This window comes from Schistocerca gregaria, chromosome 6 (assembly GCF_023897955.1).
Source record: "Schistocerca gregaria isolate iqSchGreg1 chromosome 6, iqSchGreg1.2, whole genome shotgun sequence".
NCBI classification, from domain to species: Eukaryota; Metazoa; Arthropoda; class Insecta; order Orthoptera; family Acrididae; genus Schistocerca; species Schistocerca gregaria.
Window position 1 is genome coordinate 137,713,095 of NC_064925.1, and position 20,956 is coordinate 137,734,050.

Consider the following 20,956-nt stretch of genomic DNA (forward strand, 5'->3'; position numbering starts at 1 on the left):
TACCTGTAGTCTGAGATGAAGCTGGGTGCTCCAGTGTTAAGGCAGATTAGGTTTAATTGATTGAAAAGGTCAGCCAAGAGGGCACCTCTCTCACAGTTTCTGGAGAAGCTCCAAAGAGCACAGTGCCCATTAAAGTCACTGAGCAGCAAAAAGGGGGGAGGTGGGAGTTGTCCAATAAGCTGGAGGAAACCTGTCCTAGCGACTTCGAATGACAGAGGAATGTAAACATTGCAAAGAGAAAGGTGAAGCGAAGAAGGAAAATGCAGACTGCAACAGTTTACAGCTGATTGTTCAGTGAGATTGTGTAATTATGAACGTCATCCCGGATGAGCAGATTGACTCCTCCATGAGATGAATGTCATACTCAGGATAAGCTAGGAGCGGACCAGAAAGAAATGCAAGAGGTCAAAGCAGTCGCGAAGACGGAATTTTGTTTCCTGGAGACAGAAAACTTGTCGATGCTGTGATTCCAAGAGCTGCTGTAATTCCTCCTTCTCGGGTCTAACGCCGCAAACGTTCCATTGGAGAAGAGTTAAGATGTGAAAATAGGATGGAAAAAATGAAGGGCTGTCACCGCAACAGGCTCCAAGAGCCAGTCTCGAAGACTCCCAGCTACAGGGCGCAGAGGCTGTAGGATCCTCCTCCATGACATCTACAGAGGCGTCGGCATTCTCACTGGCTCCATGAGATTCACAGAGGCGTCGGCATCCTCACTGGATTGTACTGCAGATTCCAGGGCAGATAAACGGTTGGCAGTACACACCAGCGAAATGGAGGTCGGCCAGGTGAAGGTATCACGTGGCGACACCACTGACGAGGATCTCCAAGTCGTCGAAGGAGAAAACTGTTTGTCTTTGTTTGATTTCTAGGAGCCTTTGTGTTTGGCAGATGAAGGCTGAGATGTTTGTTGTCTGGAGGGACGTAAAAAGTCTTTTCGGGTGTATTCCTTCTGTCCTTTCCTTGAGTACCAGTTGATTTCGCCGCCAGACGCGAAAATTTGAGAGCTTGTTGCCCAACTGGAGGAGAAGGAGACGGAGATGCTACTGTGGCACTGGGTGATTTTACAACAGCGGTGCTGAATTTGAAGTAGCAAGTCTGCATGGCTGTGTCCTTCATGGGGCGAAATGTACCAAGAACGGTACTGTAGCTGTGAGGTGGTAAAATGCAGGGCTTTCGACGAGCCAAGAACTTGCGAGCGACAGGGCAAGGCACTTTTTCCCTCACCTAGACCTCCTGGACAGCTCGCTCATCGAGATACATGAGATTTTTCGGGATGAAGCTGCATGGTCGCCATTGCAGTTGATACAGTGGGGAGGAAGAGTGAGCAGTTGCCCTCATGAGAACACCTACAGCAAGTAACACATTTGGCTGGGTTCCGACAAGACATTCGAATGTGACTGTAACGCTGATACTGGTAGCAGCGCATCGGAATCAAAATGTACGCTCGGACTATTGTGATTTCATAGCCTGCATTGATCTTTGATCGAAGCACCAGCGTATCAAACGTGAGGAACAGGGAGCGTGTAGGCACTAAAGATGCATCAACATTTTTCATGATCATATCGACTGCAATGACGCCCTGATCAGAGAGGTAAGTTTGGACCAGACCATCTAGCAGCCGAGTATAAATAGAACCATCTCAAGAATTCACTGTTCGATGGTCCTCGACATCAACAGGATAGCCGTGAAGGAGCGAAGCTGCAAGCATTTGTTGGGCTTGAGAATAATAATTAGCCTCCAAAAGCTGTTGCGTAAACGAGAGCAGGATTTCACAGGACCAGCAATTACACGTCTCTGAATAATAAACGGATTAACCGTAGCCAAGAACTGACCTTCTTCAGTATGTGATACCATGAGGAATCGAGGTGCAGCTGGGAGACTCGTGGAATCCTTAGCCTCATTCCGTTTACGTTTAATAGCCATAGACTGAGATGGTGATTCGCTCATTTTGAGAAAATCCCCCATGATTGCCGGTGTTTCATATGGCGCGCTCCTTCCAGCTAGGGGCTCCCCTCAGAGGGCTCACCCGCCTTGACTGATAGTGAAGTGAAGAACTTCAGGTTACACCTCCTCAATTCCTGATAGAGGGACCCATTGGCAATTTCGGACGGTAGCAGCTCTAACAATCACCTCTCCCTGGGCCTGATTTCTACTAGGACGTACTAGCATACTCCCTCTGTCGACCTATGGCTGGGAATTACGCGTCACCAAATCACCTGTTACGTGGCAGACGCATGCGCCAGCCTGGAGGAGCGCACAAGGGGGAAGAAGAAACAAAGAGGAACCTCAAAAGCCGGAGGAAGGATAGCAGATGGAGAATAGCAGATGGAGAACGAAGAAAGAAAGAAAGAAGAAAACAGTGGAGAGACTATTCTGATGGCAGGCTGCTGGACATTCAGGACACATTCCCACAATGTTCCAATGTCCCACAAGGGAGGAGAAAAAGAATTGCAGCAAGCACGGAAAGGAAAGATACTGCAAAGGCTAGTGCTCTGTTGTAGCCAAGTACGAACTCACCAAAGAGTGGTGAGCTCCCTGGGTGGTTATGAAAGTTTTGTTTTGTGTGTACTTGTTGAATGTAGGTGAGTGTTATGGATGCGTGTATAGTGCGGTGTGATAATGATGATGATGAAAATGGTTCAAATGGCTCTGAGCACTATGGGACTCAACTGCTGTGGCCATCAGTCCCCTAGAACTTAGAACTACTTAAACCTAACTAACCTAAGGACATCACACACATCGATGCCGGAGGCAGGATTCGAACCTGCGACCGTAGCAGTCGCACGGTTCCGGATTGCGCGCGATGATAATGATGAGATAAAGAAGAGTGTGGAACAGTGTGCCGTCACACAGTCTACTCCTCTCGATTAGCATCACGGGGGGCGCTGAACTTAGCGTCTCAATCCGACGGTTGGAACACAATCAACAGAGTCACGAACCCTCACTTCATGGAACACTGCAGAGCGGTTTGGAATTTAATTCAGGATATTTCGAGGCAGACTGGTGAATAAAAACGTTACAACACCACATCTTGTGATAAACCTTTTGCATTTCTTTATGTTTTCGTCTTCTTTAAAGGCAAAGAGAAAAGATGAAGCGGTAGCCCATCATAGAGCCTATGCCATCATGTATTTTTGATTTTCATCTGTTAAAAAATAAAGGATAACAATTTGTCCATTTTATTTGGACTGTTGAGCTCCGTGGCCGTGGATAATGATATTTCACTGAAAAAATACGGCAACCAGTCACTTTTTAATGCGTTTTTTTATTTACGCCAATATGCATTTCGGGTTTGCACCCATCTTCAGCTGACAAATTATATGGATCTTCAGTTACTACAGTAGTACAATCTCGACAGCAGTTTGGATGCTGCAGCAGGCCTGTGCAAAAGCAACGACTCCAATCATTTACTTCAATTTCGCGATTTTAAAGTCACACACTATCAGCTGTTCATTTTACTTACATTCTCCTCTCCTTGTTTTTTCCTGGCTTCTCTTCTTTTTTGCAACAACACAAACGATTTTTATCACGTATTTTGCACAGGCGCACTGCGTTATCCGCCATGTTGTCGAATGACAGTTTTTGTTTACATACAAATGGTTTATCTATGGACAGAGTTATATTTTTACGAAAGTTTTGAGGTTCTAAGATGAGCTATTCTTTTCTAAATATTGACTTGGCTGATAGAAGTATTCTAACATAACACATTTATACAAAGCAGTAATTCATACATTTACAATATAACAAAGATAGAATTAAGATATTAGAATTAAGATTTTTTTATGTTTTATATTATTACATGCATTTGTTGGGTTTATAATAGATTATGTTATTTCTTGATTGTGCTTAGTAAGTTGTTTGATAAGTAGAGTGTGGAAGTTTTTTAGAAATATTCGGTTTGGCAGCTCTGTTTGGTCGTTAAGTATGTCAGAAGGGGATGCATGTTTATGTGAATAAATTTCGATTTCTTCTATGAGGTTCATTCTTTTTCCTTTGTTGGCTAAGTGGAGAACTTGTAGGTTATGTGATATGTCTGTTACTTGATGTTCTTCTTCTGCTACATGTTGGGCGAATGTGGATTTATTTAAGGTTTTTTAAACGAAGAGCATCCATGTGTTCTCGAAACCGTATGCTGAAGTTTCTCCCTGTTTGGCCTATGTATGCTTTTGGACATGAGTTGCAGTTAAGTTTGTATATTCCTGATTGATTGTACGGTTTGGTATTATTTTTAATGTTATGGATAGCTTTGTCCTTTATTTTGTTATTTGTTTAGTAGCTGATTTTGATATCTGTTCCCCGGAACAAGTTTGCTATTTTATATGACAGCTTTCCTACAAATGGCAAGCTTACATATTTTTCATTTGGCTGTGCTGTGGTATTCTTTAATGTAGTTTTGTTATTGTGTTTGTTTATGTGGGGATTTATCTTGGAATTTAGTTCATCTATTAATTTTGGATTGTAACCATTATTGTAAGCAATTGCTTTGATGGTGTTTAGTTCTTCTATTTGGTCAGCTGGTTCTAGTGGTATTTTGTGCATTCTGTTTAGCATTGCTCTGTATGAAGCCGTCTTATGTTTATCCGGGTGGCAGGATGACTTATTAATTGTGTTATCTGTGTATGTTGGTTTCCTGTATACTTGAAATTTGTGTTTGTTGTTGGAGCTACTTATGCACAGATCCAGAAAATTTAAACCTACTTCTGTTTGGTGATCTACAGTGAAGATGATGTTTTGATGCATTTTATTCATTTCTTTTGTAAGGTTATCAATTTCTTCTGCTGTGCCATCAAATAAGACTATTATATCATCAACATACCTTTTGTAATAAATTATCTTTGTTATATTGTAAATGTATGAATTACTGCTTTGTATAAATGTGTTATGTTAGAATACTTCTATCAGCCAAGTCAATATTTAGAAAACAATAGCTCATCTTAGAACCTCAAAACTTTCGTAAAAATATAACTCTGTCCATAGATAAACCATTTGTATGTAAACAAAAACTGTCAGTCGAAAACATGGCGGATAACGCAGTGCGCCTGCGCAAAATACGTGATAAAAAGCGTTTGTGTTGTTGCAAAAAAGAAGAAAAGCCAGGAAAAAACAAGGAGAGAAGAATGTAAGTAAAATGAACAGCTGATAGTGTGTGACTTTAAACTCGCGAAATTGAAGTAAATGATTGGAGTCGTTGCTTTTGCACAGGCCTGCTGCAGCATCCAAACTGCTGTCGAAATTGTACTACTGTAGTAACTGAAGATCCATGTAATTTGCCAGCTGAAGATGGGTGCAAACCCGAAATGCATATTGGCGTAAATAAAAAACGCATTAAAAAGTGGCTGGTTGCCGTATCTTTTCAGTGAAATATCAAAAATGAAGGAGTTTTTCTTGTACCGGTAGGAGGAAGGAAGGATTCGCGCTCAGCTAGCGAACGAGGGAGAAGCACGCCATTTTAGCGAGTAATTGTAGACCGCCATTTTGGGGCCGTTATGAATAAGTGAGGAGTGTGTATTTCATATGTGCTCCCTTTAGAAAAATACAGTATTGTTGTATTAACAGGAAGGTCGTGTGAGTTGTTATTTCACATAGTACGATAATTACAAGAACTGAGGCCAACCTGCGTATCCTGGAAAATTACGAAGATCCGATAAGCTCAGTGGGAATACGGTCAAGACTTCGAAAGTGAACACGGTGACGAAACGTAGCATTATAAAGAAGGGTAAGCACAAATCTACAGCGGAGAAAGTAACTACTTCCCACCTGCAAAATGATATGAACTTATACGAAGTCATTTCCAGGCATATCTCAGCTTATTGTGCTTGTCATTCATGCCGAAAAATTAATCTCATTAATTCAATACATTTTAAAAAGCCACGCATTTCAACATTTTATTCCCATTTATTCCAATATTTTACTATATAATAATCTCCTCACACTCCGTCAAATACTGGCAGAGTAAATGTCATCCACCACCATGATTCGATTTCGTAACGTAAAAATTAATGAAAAATCAGAAACTTATTTCTTCAGATATCACTTCACCTTCTTGACGAATGCATACAGGTCGAACACAATCAACGTTTGGACGGCGAGAGTGCAAGAAGACGTATTTTTCGACTGAAAAAAAAGCAGCGCAAACTGCGTCTCGATAACAAATATAAGGCTATACAAGAGAGCAGGAGCGCGGTTGTGTGTTCGTGTGTAAAATGCGAACCACTGTGTGGAACGCGAATGGAGGCCTTTAAGTGGTGGCCGCTAACAAGGAACGAGGCTGGGTAGGGAGGGCCGTGCGGCGGTGGCGCGCCTTCATCAACAGGTGGACCATGACGGCAAATGAGCGTCTGGCCGAGTCGTGTAGCGCTGGTGCCGCCGCTAATGGAACGTCGGCCAGGGGCGCATTTCTCTCCCTCTGGCCCGACCACGGCCTCGCGAGGGCGCTTCTGATCAGCCTGGACGGAAAATCAATTATTTATCTGGCCGCATGGTGTAATGGTTCTTTATTTCCTAAACCATTACTACCCGCCAGCCCTACTTTTCGATACCGTAGATTAATGAATATTTTTCTACGTAATGTCTCATATTTTTCACTCTATTCAAATTTGATTTCATTTTTATATGTATGTACGTCAATATTCTGAAATGTTGAAATCGATATAATATCTAGTGTAAATATCTTTGTACTTATTGTTATTTTTGATGCTGGCTTGTGACGTTTGTTGCGGAAGAGTACAGAGTAGTCAAGTTTTTGTGTTGAATATGAACAGTCTTGACTTTGTGTTGGAAGTGAAAAGATGAGTCTGAGTTGTCGACAATGAAAAATGAGAGTTTTATTAAGAACAGTAACGGCTGCGAAATTTTATGATGAAGTAATGTTTTGAACATACGAAAGTATAAAAAGTTTAATAAATGTGAATTTTTGTGAAAAGTGAGTGTCAAGAATTATTTTCAAGTGACCATCGTTTAAAAAAGTATGCAGCACGTTGCAATGAAAAACATAAATCATCCAATTAATCTCCGTAAGTTCTTCAAGTCGGCGTAATTAACATCCGAGTGCCTTTCGCACCAACAGCGATAATCATGCTGCCTAGACAACATTTTTAATTACGAGCCAAAGCCAGAGCGAGATCGTCGTTGGATTCCAAATACAAGATAAGTGATATTATTGTTAATTTTTGCAGTGACTGTAATCAATTGATGTAGCAGTACCAGCCACATTAAAGACTTAGTAGTTGTGCAATAAAAAGATCATACTTTGAGTGTGCGACGTGATAATTTTTGAACTAATTAACTGTTAGTGGAGGTATTGTTATAATGGTGATATCCTAAAGTGATCTTTCTTTGAGAATATATGGTTAGGATTAATGAGAAATTTACACACCTACACATAAAAATGTTTGAACGCCTATTGGAAAATTTTCTATTTACCTCTATCTTCATTTGACAAGTACACTTTTGAGAATTTCGCTTTAAGTGGAACTTAGTTTTACATACCAGGTGCAATGTAACCAAACTCAAGACACATTGTTAGTGCTACAATACCTGAAGGTATCGCAGGTTTACAAAAGAAAAGTTAACATACAAACTACTCCAGTCAAAATTATTCATTAAATGTCTACATCTACATACATCTACATGGATACTCAGCAAATCACATTTAAGTGCCTGGCAGAGGGTTCATCGAACCACCTTCACAATTCTCTATTATTCCAATCTCGTATAGCACACGGAAAGAATGAACACCTACATCTTTCTCTGATTTCCCTTATTTTGTCTTGGTGATCGTTCCTCCCTATGTAGGCCGGTGTCAATAAATTATTTTCAGATTCGGAGGACAAAGTTGGTGATTGGAGTTTCGTGAGAAGATTCCGTCGCAACGAAAAACGCCTTTCTTTTAATGATGTCCAGCCCAAATCCTGTATCATTTCTGTGACACTCTCTCCCATATTTCGCGATAATACAAAACGTGCTGTCTTTCTTTGAACTTTTTCGATGTACTCCGTCAGTCCTATCTGGTAAGGATCACACACCGCGCAGCAGTATTCTAAAAGAGGACGGACAAACGTAGTGTAGGCAGTCTTCTTAGTAAGTCTGTTACATTCTCTAAGTGTCCTGCCAATAAAACACAGTCTTTGGTTAGCCTTTCCAAAAACATTTTCTATGTGTGCCTTCCAATTTATGTTGCTCGTAATTGTAATACCTAGGTATTTAGTTGAATTTACGGCTTTTAGATTAGAATGATTTATCGTGTAACCGAAGTTTAACGAGTTCCTTTTAGCACTCATGTGGATGACCTCACACTTTTCGTTATTTATGGTCAACTGCCACTTTTCGCACCGTTCCGATATTTCATAAAAATCGTTTTGCAGTTTGTTTTGATCTTCTGATGACTTTACTAGTCGATAAACGACAGCGGCATCTGCAAACAACCGAAGTCGGCTGCTCATATTGTCTCCCAAATAGTTTATATAGATAAGGAACAGCAAAGGGCCTGTAACACTACCTTGTGGAACGCCAGAAATCACTTATGGTTTACTCGATGACTTTCCGTCAGTTACTACGAACTGTGACCTCTATGACAGGAAATCACAGATACAGTCACATAACTGAGACGTTATTCCATAAGCACGCAATTTGACTACGAGCTGCTCGTGTGGTACAGCCTTCGGGAAATCCAGAAATACGGAATCGATCTAAAATCCTTGTCAATAGCACTCAGCACTCCATGTGAATAAATAACGTTCGAGTTTTTAATATAAAATTTTGTACATACATGACATTGTTGGATGGAGGCCAATCAGCTGATTCAAGTAAAGAAAGCTTCTGATATTAAGTTTTATATTGCGTTGATCGAGTGCATGTGGACTGGATCACTACTTTCGACGGGCCTAAGCTGCTTTCTTCACATCCACAGAGTGCAGCTTCTCAGATCACTGTGCGATAAACCGCACGTTCGTTTTCGAATGTCGCACGTCATCATTTCATAACCTGTACTCTGTGGATCTGAAGACGGCAGCTTAGCCCTGCCTAAACTAATGATCCAGTGTACTTAAACTCAATCAAGGTAATAAAAAGCTTCATATCAGAAGCTATCTTACGTTGTATGAAATTTTGTAAATTCAATTCTATTCAAAGTTACTAAATATGTATCAGTGATTGTCTCTGACAAAGATGTAAACTCTTTGATTTGTATAGTATCTTAGTAGTTGTTCATCGTGTACAGCCTCGGTACGAAGGTGTGAGGAATGGTGATCAAGTCATACTGTCAGGATGTAGAAAGTAGACGTTTTGTTCGAATTCAAGTTATGTCATACAGTGAGTGAAGAGCTTCAGAATGCAAACGTTTAGCCGTCCGCGCTTGCCGAGCGGTTCTAGGCGCTTAGTCGGGAACCGCGCGACTGCTACGGTCGCAGGTTCGAATCCTGCTTTGGGCATGGATATGTGCGTTGTCCTTAGTTTACTTAGGTTTAAGTAGTTCTAAGTTCTAGGGGACTCATGACCACAGATGTTAAGTCCAATAGTTCTCAGATAAGTTTGAACCATTTTGCTAACGTTTAAAAGTTCAAACGCTTTCCGTCTTATCGTAACTTGAAATTTACCTGATATCCACCATCCTCACAGCAGTTAATTTTATAAGTACTAGTCCCGCCAAGTGGACATTCCCATCCCTTCAAAGAAGACAACGAAATCACAAATCGAAGCAATCAGCTAAGTAAAACCTTTATATCTTAGTAAGTGGACACGTCCTTTAAAGAAAGTCACTCCAGAGTAGTGCCAAAGAACGTCCGGTCTGAGGACAAGTCAGTGAATATGCAGCACTGAAGAGGTATTTAATACATAACATTTAGATTTTGACGTTGCTGCTGGCGTTGGGTAATACAGGCACTATTTTTTTATATCGACCGACATTTGTAAAATTTCTGATACACATCTATTATTTTGTTTAAATTGTCAGTCTTTTTACTGGTCTGATGCTCCCCACTTCTGAAACTAATCTTTATTATTAGTTAAACTTTTCATGAATGCTGTAATGTTACTGAAAATGTACACTACTGGACATTAAAATTGCTACACCAACAAGAAATGCAAATGATAAACGGGTATTCATTGGACAAATATATTATGCTAGAACTGACATGTGATTATACACTCCTGGAAATTGAAATAAGAACACCGTGAATTCATTGTCCCAGGAAGGGGAAACTTTATTGACACATTCCTGGGGTCAGATACATCACATGATCACACTGACAGAACCACAGACACATAGACACAGGCAACAGAGCATGCACAATGTCGGCACTAGTACAGTGTATATCCACCTTTCGCAGAAATGCACGCTGCTATTCTTCCATGGAGACGATCGTAGAGATGCTGGATGTAATCCTGTGGAACGGCTTGCCATGCCATTTCCACCTGGCGCCTCAGTTGGACCAGCGTTCGTGCTGGACGTGCAGACCGCTTGAGACGACGCTTCATCCAGTCCCAAACATGCTCAATGGGGGACAGATCCGGAGATCTTGCTGGCCAGGGTAGTTGACTTACACCTTCTAGAGCACGTTGGGTGGCACGGGATACATGCGGACGTGCATTGTCCTGTTGAAACAGCAAGTTCCCTTGCCGGTCTAGGAATGGTAGAACGATGGGTTCGATGACGGTTTGGATGTACCGTGCACTATTCAGTGTCCCCTCGACGATCACCAGAGGTGTACAGCCAGTGTAGGAGATCGCTCTCCACACCATGATGCCGGGTGTTTGCCCTGTGTGCCTCGGTCGTATGCAGTCCTGATTGTGGCGCTCACCTGCACGGCGCCAAACACGCATACGACCATCATTGGCACCAAGGCAGAAGCGACTCTCATCGCTGAAGACGACACGTCTCCATTCGTCCCTCCATTCACGCCTGTCGCGACACCACTGGAGGCGGGCTGCACGATGTTGGGGCGTGAGCGGAAGACGGCCTAACGGTATGCGGGACCGTAGCCCAGCTTCATGGAGACGGTTGCGAATGGCCCTCGCCGATACCCCAGGAGCAACAGTGTCCCTAATTTGCTGGGAAGTGGCGGTGCAGTCCCCTACGGCACTGCGTAGGGTCCTACGGTCTTGGCGTGCATCCGTGCGTCGCTGCGGTCCGGTCCCAGGTCGACGGGCACGTGCACCTTCCGCCGACCACTGGCGACAACATCGATGTACTGTGGAGACCTCACTACCCACGTGTTGAGCAATTCGGCGGTACGTCCACCTGGCCTCCCGCATGCCCACTATACGCCCTCGCTCAAAGTCCGTCAACTGCACATACGGTTCACGTCCACGCTGTCGCGGCATGCTACCAGTGTTAAAGACTGCGATGGAGCTCCGTATGCCACGGCAAACTGGCTGACACTGACGGCGGCGGTGCACAAATGCTGCTCAGCTAGCGCCATTCGACGGCCAACACCGCGGTTCCTGGTGTGTCCGCTGTGCCGTGCGTGTGATCATTGCTTGTACAGCCCTCTCGCAGTGTCCGGAGCAAGTATGGTGGCTCTGACACACCGGTGTCAATGTGTTCTTTTTTCCATTTCCAGGAGTGTATTTTCAGGCAACTTGGGTGCATAGATCCTGAGAAATCAGTACCTAAAACAACCACCTCTGGCTGTAATAAATTCCTGGGCATTGACTCAAACAGAACTTTCTTCACGCGTACAGGTACACCTGCCCATGCAGCTTCAACACGATACCACAGTTCATCAAGAGTAGTGACTGACGTATTGCGACGAGCCAGACGTTTTCAGTTGGTGAGAGATCTAGAGAATGTGCTGGCCAGGGCAGCAGTCGAACTTTTCTGTATCCAGAAAGGCCTGTACAGGACCTCCATCTGGAATGTAGCGTCCACTGTTCAAAGTGACGTTAATGCGAACAACAGGTGACCGAGACGTGTAACCAATGGCACCACGTACCATCACGCTGGGTGATACGCCAGTATCAGGACGAATACATGCTTCCAATGTGCGTTCACCGCGATGTCGCCAAACACGGATGCGACTATGATGATGCTGTTAACAGAACCTCGATTTGTCAGAAAAAATGACGTTTTGCCATTCGTGCACCCAGGTTCGTCGTTGAGTACACCATCGCAGGCGCTCCTATTTGTGATGCAGTGTCAAGGGTAACCTCAGCCATGGTCTCCGGACTGATAGGCCATGCTGCTGCAAATGTCGTCGAACTGTCCGTGCACATGGTTGTTGTCTTGCAAACGTCCCCATCTGTTTACTCAGGGATCGAGACGTGGCTGCACGATGCGTTACAGTCATGCTGGTAAGATGCCTGTCATCTAGACTGCTGGTGATACGACGCCATTGGGATCCAGCTCGGCGTTCCGTATTATCCTCCTGAACCCACCGATTCCATATTATGCTAACAGTCATTGGATCTCGACCAACGCGAGCAGCAATGTCGCGGTACGATAAAACGCAATCGCGATACGCTACAATCCGACCTTTATCAATGTCGGAAACGTGATGGCATGCATTTCTCCTCCTTACACGACGCATCACAACAACGTTTCGCCGGGCAACGCCGGTCAACTGCTGTTTGTGTATGAGAAATCGGTTGGAAACTTTCCTCACGTCAGCACGTTGTACGTGTCGCCAGCGGCACCAACCTTGTTTGAATGCTCTGAAAAGCTAATCATTTGCATATCACTGCATCTTATTCCTGTCGGTTAAATTTCGCGTCTGTAGCACGTCATCTTCGTGGTGTAGCAATTTTAATGGCCAGTAGTGTATATTGCTGAATATTGGACAACTTTCTGAGTCAAAGTAAGTGACTTTAAATCTTTGTAAAAGTTGTTCTTATTTCTACTTTTGATTCCATGAATTGAGCTGCTGGTTTGATAAAAATATAAATTTTAATGATAACTTTTATTAATGAATAAATGTATTGGGAGGCAGTAGTTAGTATCCGCAGTTCCTTAAACAGGACGTTCTTGAGTTCTCGCCACAAATAATCCGTATTGCACGTTTGTGGGCTCGGAAAACTTTAGCCTGACGAGTTCTTCTTCTTCTTCTTCTTCTTTATCGTCGCCTTGTCCCACGTCACGTAGGGTCGGCGTTGCTCTTCTAGATCCTTTTCCTCCATTGTACTCTATCCATTGCCCCTTCCTTCTTCCATCCTGTCTCCCTTAGGTCCCCGGATATCTTACCCTTCCACCTCATCTTCAGTCTTCCTCTCCTTCTCGCTCCTTCAATCTTTATATCTTCAACACTCTTCCCCTTTTCTCTGTCGGTGTCCGTACCACCTTAGTTTGCTCTCTAGTATCTTTTTCCCCGCGGGTCCCACTTTCACAGCTCCTCTAACAAATTCACTTCTAATCCTGCCCTTCCTCGTTACCCCACACATCCACCTCAGCAGCCTCGTTTCCTCCACTTCCATCTTCCTTTCGTGGGCTACTGTGATTGGCCATGTCTCTGCTCCGTGTATCATAACAGGCCTTACCACCGACTTGTACACTTTCCCTTTCAACCTTATGCTCACCTTCTTGTCACACAACACTCCACTCATTTTCCTCCAATTGTTCCAACTGCAATTTATATGGTGTTGTATCTCGCTTTCCAGTCCTCCATCCCTCTGTATGTACGACCCCGGGTATTTAAATTTGCAGACCGATTTCAGCTCGTCGTCCTGGATCTTGCAAGACCTCATCTGCACATCCTTCAGTGCCAAATATTCTGACTTTGTCCTGCTAATTTTCATCCCTCTTTCTTCTAGTGCCTTCCTCCAATCCTCCAGCTTTTCCTCAAGTCTGTCGATGCTCTGCTCGCAAAGAACCACATCATCCACATACATCATATTCCACGGTTCTTCCTTCTTCACATCTTTCACTAGCACATCCATAATCAGGTCAAAGAGGTAGGGACTAAGCGCAGACCCTTGATGTAACCCTCCTTTTACTGGATAGTCCTTTGTCAGACCCAGACTACTTCTCACCTGTGTCATTGCTCCTCTGTACATTCCCTTCACTAACCTCACATATTTCTTTGGCAAGCACTGCTCTCTCACGCTTCTCCATATTTCGTCCCTTGGGACTCTGTCCTATGCTTTCTCCTCAATGAAAGCCATATGTAGATCGGCTTGTACCTCCCCCTGTCTCTCCACTATCCGCCTTAAAGCATGTAGTGCATCAGTCGTTCCTCTTCCAGGCATGAACTCAAAATGTTCTTCACACACCACAGTCTCCTTGCGTAATCTTGCTTCTATAACTCTTTCCCAAATTTTCATTGTGTGTGCGTTACTGCAGTCCTGCACATCACTTTTCCCCTTAAATATTGGGATCAGTACACTAGTTCTTGTCTGGCATCTCCTCCTGTCGCCAATACTTGTTCATTAAATCCCAAAGGATCTCAATTCCCTTTTTACGAAGACACTTCCATACCTCAACGGGGATCTCGTCTCGGCCAACTGCCTTCCCATTTTTCATCTTTTCAACTGCCTGTTCGACTTCATCTCTAGTTATATCCATTGTTAATCCTTCGTTTGCCCCTCCTTCCTCAGTTTTCACTCTTACATTTTCTGCATTCAGCAATTTCTCAAAATAATTAAACCACCTTTGGATTATTTTTCCATGGTCATGCACAATTATTCCTGTTCCATCTTTCATTTGTTTTATTGCTGTTAGATCCTTAGAAGCTTTATCTCTTGATTTGCCTATCCGTATCAGTTGTCTCATATCCTGATTTTTCTGTAGTTGTTCGTATACCTCCCTTACTGATTCAGCTTTAGCTTTAGTCACGGCTCGTTTTGCCTCCTTCTTTGCACTTTTGAATGCTTGCCCATCCTCAGCACTTCCGGACACATCCCACTTCCTCTTAGCGTCTTTTTTTCCTTCACAACCTTCTGCACCTCTTCATTCCACCACCATATGCCAATTTTACCTTTTCCAGTACTGTTTCACTAAACTCCTCTCTCAACTTTTTATCCTTTAACCTCCACCACTTAATTTTCCTTTCACATTGATTTATGTGCCTCTGTCTTTTACATACCTTCATCTCACAATCCGCTACAGTCAACTTACGTTGTGTTGCTATTCCTTCACCGTATATGACCTTAGTATTTCGCACCTCCCCACTATTTTTCGTTCTACATAATATGTAATCAATTTGGCTTTTATTTTGCCACTCCTGTATGTTGTTAGCTTTTCTCTTTTTCTTTGGAAGTAGATATTCGTAATCACTAGATCAAAAGCCACTCCAAACTCCACTATCTTTTTTCCTTCCTCATTTCTCTCGCCACCCCCCCCCCCCCCCCCCATCCTCCATGCCACCTCTCTTCCACACCTTTCCTTCCTCCAACATGACCATTCAGATCCTCTCCGACTATCACTCTTTCATTCTCTGGTATTCCGACCATTACTCCATCCAAATCTCCCCAAAATTTTTCCTTCTCATCCTCCGAACATCCCGCTTGGGGTGCATAGGCTGTCAGCACTGTTACCATTTCTCCGCCAAACATCACCTTAACATACATACTCTGCTGGCTTCCCATACCTCTTCTTGACGCTCTCTATGCAGAATAACTCCAACTCCATTTCTTGGTTCCGGACTTGCACTGTTATAAAGTAGCTTATAGAGTTCAGCTAAGATCTTTGCCTTATTGCCCTTCCACCTTGTCTCTTGGACACACAAAGTCTTTATCTTCCTCCTCTGCATCATGTCTACTATCTCTCTTCCCTTTCTCGTCATGGTTGCCTCCTTTAGAGTTCCCACTCTGATCTTGAACACCTTTGGATCCTTTGCAAAACGCCTCCCCTGGAGATCCGAACGAGAGGCTATTACTCCGGAACATTTATCTTGAGAAGCATCCATCATTCCTCTTGTTTTAGCAATGTTTTTACAGCCGGATGCCCTTTCTGCCTCCAACCCCCTTCCCTTGTTAAAGGGGCAGAAGCTTGCTAGTTTTGGTCCACCTTGGGTATTTTATTTCCCCAGTACCCACCATCTGGTGAGCGTTCCCCTATCCGCCACCCGGGGAGGCGCCCGATAGGAGACTAGCAGCTCCACAGGGTTTAACCTGACGAGTTACCGCAGAAAATAATCCCATATGACATTGTGGAATGAAAGTGAGCAAAGTACAAAAGCGTTTCTGCTTGTATATCACCTATGTCTGACAACATTCGCATGTCAAATATAGATTTGTTTAGGGGCTTCAGCAGTACTGTGATAAGCATCTCCAAGTTAAACTTATTATCACGCTGTAATCCAAAGAAATAACACATGCTAGATGCATCCCGCAATATTGTAAACAGCAGAGTGTGTATAGGGCTTAATGACAGACACTGGCAAAGCTATCACCCCCAAGTAGCAGTGGCTACTGTGGCATCTTGCTTCTTTCCAGACACCAAGAAAACAGAACCATTTGTCCAATTGTTTTTTCCAAGGCTCCAACCAAAATGTACTCTCTCGCATATCCTTGCTCTTCTTTTCCCATGTATAAGAAATTATAAATGTACCACAGTCAGTCTGACCCAATCTAACCCACTTCACATCGTGTCATTTCTGTGATCCCGCGATGAGGGTGGAAAGAAGTGCTAAATTGTCAGACACTACACTCATAAGGAAAAAAAAAGAGACTCAGTTTTTTGTGCATAAGCCGGCAGGAGTGACAAAGAGGTTCTAGGCGCTACAGTCTGGAACTGCACGACCGCTACGGTCGCAGGTTCGAATCCTGCCTCGGGCATGGATGTGTGTGATGTCCTTAGGTTAGTTAGGTTTAAGTAGTTCTACGTTCTAGGGGACTGATGACCTCAGCAGTTAAGTCCCATAGTGCTCAGAGCCAGTTGAACCATTTTGTACATGATGTCAACACTAGACTCATCAACCCACTCATAACTATCTGTGGTAGTGTATGGCGGGAACGCAACTGTATGTAATCAGTTTTAGAATGTCTAGACTTCTAGGCCGCCGTCCGGAACCGCGCTGCTGCTACGGTCGCAGGTTCGAATCCTGCCTCAGGCATAGCTGTGTGTGCTGTCCTTAGGTTAGTTAGGTTTAAATAGTTCTAAGTTCTAGGAGACTGATGACCTCAGATGGTATGTCCCATAGTGCTCAGAGCAATTTGGACAACTCTAGGCCGCTAGCCCCACCTTCAGATGCAACAAGTACACATTCAGATATTACTTAAAATTCATCACACGATGGGGCTGACAGACTCGAAATCGATCATGTATGGAAGAGGCTGTCAAACCATTCTTGCAGCCAGAGGCTATTTTACCGTAGTTACAATTACTAGTTCTTATTTTAAGAGCCAAAAAAGCATCCAGGTGAATGAAGAAAATTATTATAACTGTGAATAATACTACTGTTATTACGGGAACATTGAATGTCCTACGCCACCAATGTTAAATTATCGAATTTTGTAATCCATTATCTTGGAAACTTTTGACTCCAACTTACAATTTTTCATAACTATTGAATGCACATTTCTAGATACACTGAACTGGAGTTAGTACTAAAATTGTATTGTAGGGCATATTATATTTTTTTCAAACACCCAACTTTTTTACAGAATTTTGTAAATAAATGAACATAAAAAGAAAACAACTCATGTTATTTTAATTATTCTAGTTTCATATTTGTCTAATCTCATACTTGGCATGGTGCGAAAATTTCATGTCTCTACAGTCAGAACTTTTTTAGAAAACGGGTCATTTATTGCGATAAATGTAGTTCACGGGTATTGACGTTTAAAACTTTTTCATTCCAATTCTTATACGGACTTCCATTTCTGGATCTTTTATGCACTAGAATTCCCCAGCCCATAGTCTGTGTCTTCTTCATTGTCACAGCAGCCTAGTTCTTGCCTGTTCCTTTTCTTTCTTGCTACTTTCGTCATTTGCTGAGCACCTAACTCTGCTTCACATATAAGAAGCTCATCCAGTTCCCGCAGTCCTTTAGCTGTGTTCTGTCCAAGTCTTACCCCTAACTTTTCCAGTACCTTATGTCTTTCATAGTTCCCACCATTAAAAGTAATTACAGTATCAGACACTGCTAACTTTAGAGTCATAAGGCCGACAAATACACTTTTAGGCACACGGCACCCACAACATTATTGAAGGAGTCATTCACATTCAGGGTCTTCCCATGTAAACACTTCTTTAGTAGCTCAGTATTTGCCAAATCTCTGTAAGTAGGTCTTATTGCCTCCATTACTGCCAGAGGAAGAGAATGCTTAGGTGTAAATTCATGCAGGGTGCCAGAAAATTGAGCTTGCCAGTATTTACACCAAGTGTTTGGTGGACGTGGACACAAAGCATGCCATGGTTTTTCATCGGTTGATATTCGATGAAAGAAAGCCCATTTCATCTTCTCTAAACTGTCGCAGTTATCTCTAATGGCCTTCCCATAATATTCCAGTAATTCATCAAATACTTTGTCTGTTAGTCTTCCAGCAAAATTTTATTGTCTTGCCATCAGGCAGTTTTGTGTTACCCAGGTGGTTTTTAGGTTATGCAGACGTGTTCCCACCATTTTCTTTACATGAAAACTTCTGAGACGTAGCAGTAGGCACAAAACAAAAGCAATTCACAGCCTTCTAGACTGTGTAGTTCCCAGGATATGACTGCTCAACTGTGGCAGTATATGCGTAGCCACGAAACTTGACAGTCACACGTCAACAGTCAAAATATTATTTGAAGGGTTCACAATTGTCTGGTTTTAATATATTATAAACAAAAATGTTCAGGAAAGTCCAGAGTATGAGATTTTCACTCTGTAGCGGAGTGTGCGCTGATATGAAACTTCCTGGCAGATTAAAACTGTGTGCCGGACCGAGACTCGAACTCGAGACCTTTGCCTTTCTCGGGCAAGTGCTCTAGCATCTAAGCTACCCAAGCACGACTCACGCTCCGTCCTCACAGCGTTACTTCTGCCAGTACCTCGTCTCCTACCTTCCAAACTTTACGGAAGCTCTCCTGAGAAACTTGCAGAACTAGTACTCACAAAAGAAAGGATATTGCGGAGACGTGACTTAGCCACAGCCCAGGGGATGTTTCCAGAAGGAGAGCTTCTGTTATGTTTGGAAGGTAGGAGACGAGGTACTGGCAGAAGTGAAGCTATGAGGACAGGGCATGAGTCGCGCTTGGGTAGCTTAGATGCTAGAGCACTTGCCCGCGAAAGGCAAAGGTCCCGATTTCGAGTCTCGCTCCAGCACACAGTTTTAATCTGTCAGAATGTTTCCACTCCAAAGTAGATTACGGAGTAGAAAACAGAAAATGTCAAATTTCAACGAATTTCATGTAGAATGTCCCCTTAAGTTTTGAGACTGTCACCTGGAGAGTAGGCACCTGCAATAAACTAGATGTCTCACAAAGATATTCATGAAACAGCGCACACTTTTTTAATCCTCCGTCAAAAGACAGTCACCTTGCAATGATCATTATGCATATCTGCCAACGTCAGTATACATGCTGGAAGCATCGCTGAAGCATGTTGAAGAGAAGATCCCATACGGCTTCTCTTGTGGCCGTCACAACCACTGCGGTCGATTTGAAATAATCTATGCCCAAGTAGGAGTGCTATCATGCGAGGAAAGAGACAAAAATCGCAAGGTGCGAGATCGACTGAGTACGAAGCGCGAGAGAAAACGGCGACATGTTGCCTTGCTAGACAGAGAGAGCTGCAGGGTCACTGTCGTGTAGGAACAACCAATTCGTCGCATGCCAAAGCTCAGGACTCTTACGATGAACTGAATCGCGTGGATCTCTCCTTGTAGTGGGTTTTGTTTACCGTTGTACCGTATTTCTTGTCCCGCCTGGTAGGCATGGGTGTGTCCTGTAAGCTGGAAGGGTAGGCCGAATGTAGGAAGTGAGTAGGAGCAGGAAAACGTCAAATGCTTCGGTATGCAGTTAAAAGTGGTTTTACTTAACTTTGGCTGAGATGAGCACGTAGGTGCGATGCTGTACATCAAGTTACAAAGCTACATGAAGTGGTTCTCCACTATGAAATAGAAACAATGTTGTTTGGTCGTCTGCTCGGCATCTTAAGGACTGATCTGAAGCGACGCTCGTAGAGCTGCACAGAGCCGGCTAGAGGGCGCTGTCGTTGGTGTGGGTGTCGTAGTGCCAACCTAGCGGAGCGCACCTACGTCGTTGCATGGTAGCTATCGATACCACACCGTATGGGACAAATTCCATGTGAACAGTTCCATTTCAATCAAAAATAGTTCAAGCATCAACTTGCTCTTTGACATTCTTGTTCTGTCGTGGTGATTCTGGCCTTTTCCAGGTGGTGGGATGTGGCTTCAGTTGCAGATGGCACAGGGAAAAGAATGTTTCGTCTCCAGTTATGATCCGGCTGAGAGACGTCAGACCATCGCAGCACCATCAGGTTCCCACAAATCGTCACCCGATCTACACGTTGATCTAGCGTCAGGATGCGTGGCACACCGTGGTAAGGGATCAGTGCTCACATCGTTCGCCAAAGTGTCCCTCTCTTGTGAAAACTCCGGTTCCACCTAAACACAACATTACGGCTCTGTGCGTCGTCACTATAAACTTGCTACAATATCTGAAACGCTTCGGTAGCGGTTTTGTCTGATATCTGACAGAACTTCATGTTTGTGTGTTGTTGCAGTTGCAATATACTCGAGTGCCGACGTGCGCAGTCAGATCAACGGCACAATAACATCTATAGTTCTGCTCATAGCGCGTACATTCAACTCCCCCCCCCCCCCCCCCCCTGGACGAGAGACCATACCACGGCCACAGTGATGCGCTCTAACGCACCACAATCACTCAGCAAAGACATTGTATTAAATAACTAAGTTGCCAGAGGATGCTGCGGACGTGTGTTATTTGAAGTGCGTTGTGGCTTGTTGGGACACAGATCGGTGCGTACGTACAATATTAGTTAACAGTAGTTGTACTGCATACACTTTTATGTCTGTCTGGAGTGGAAAACATAAGTTGGAATTGGTAGCAGGACGTGACCGG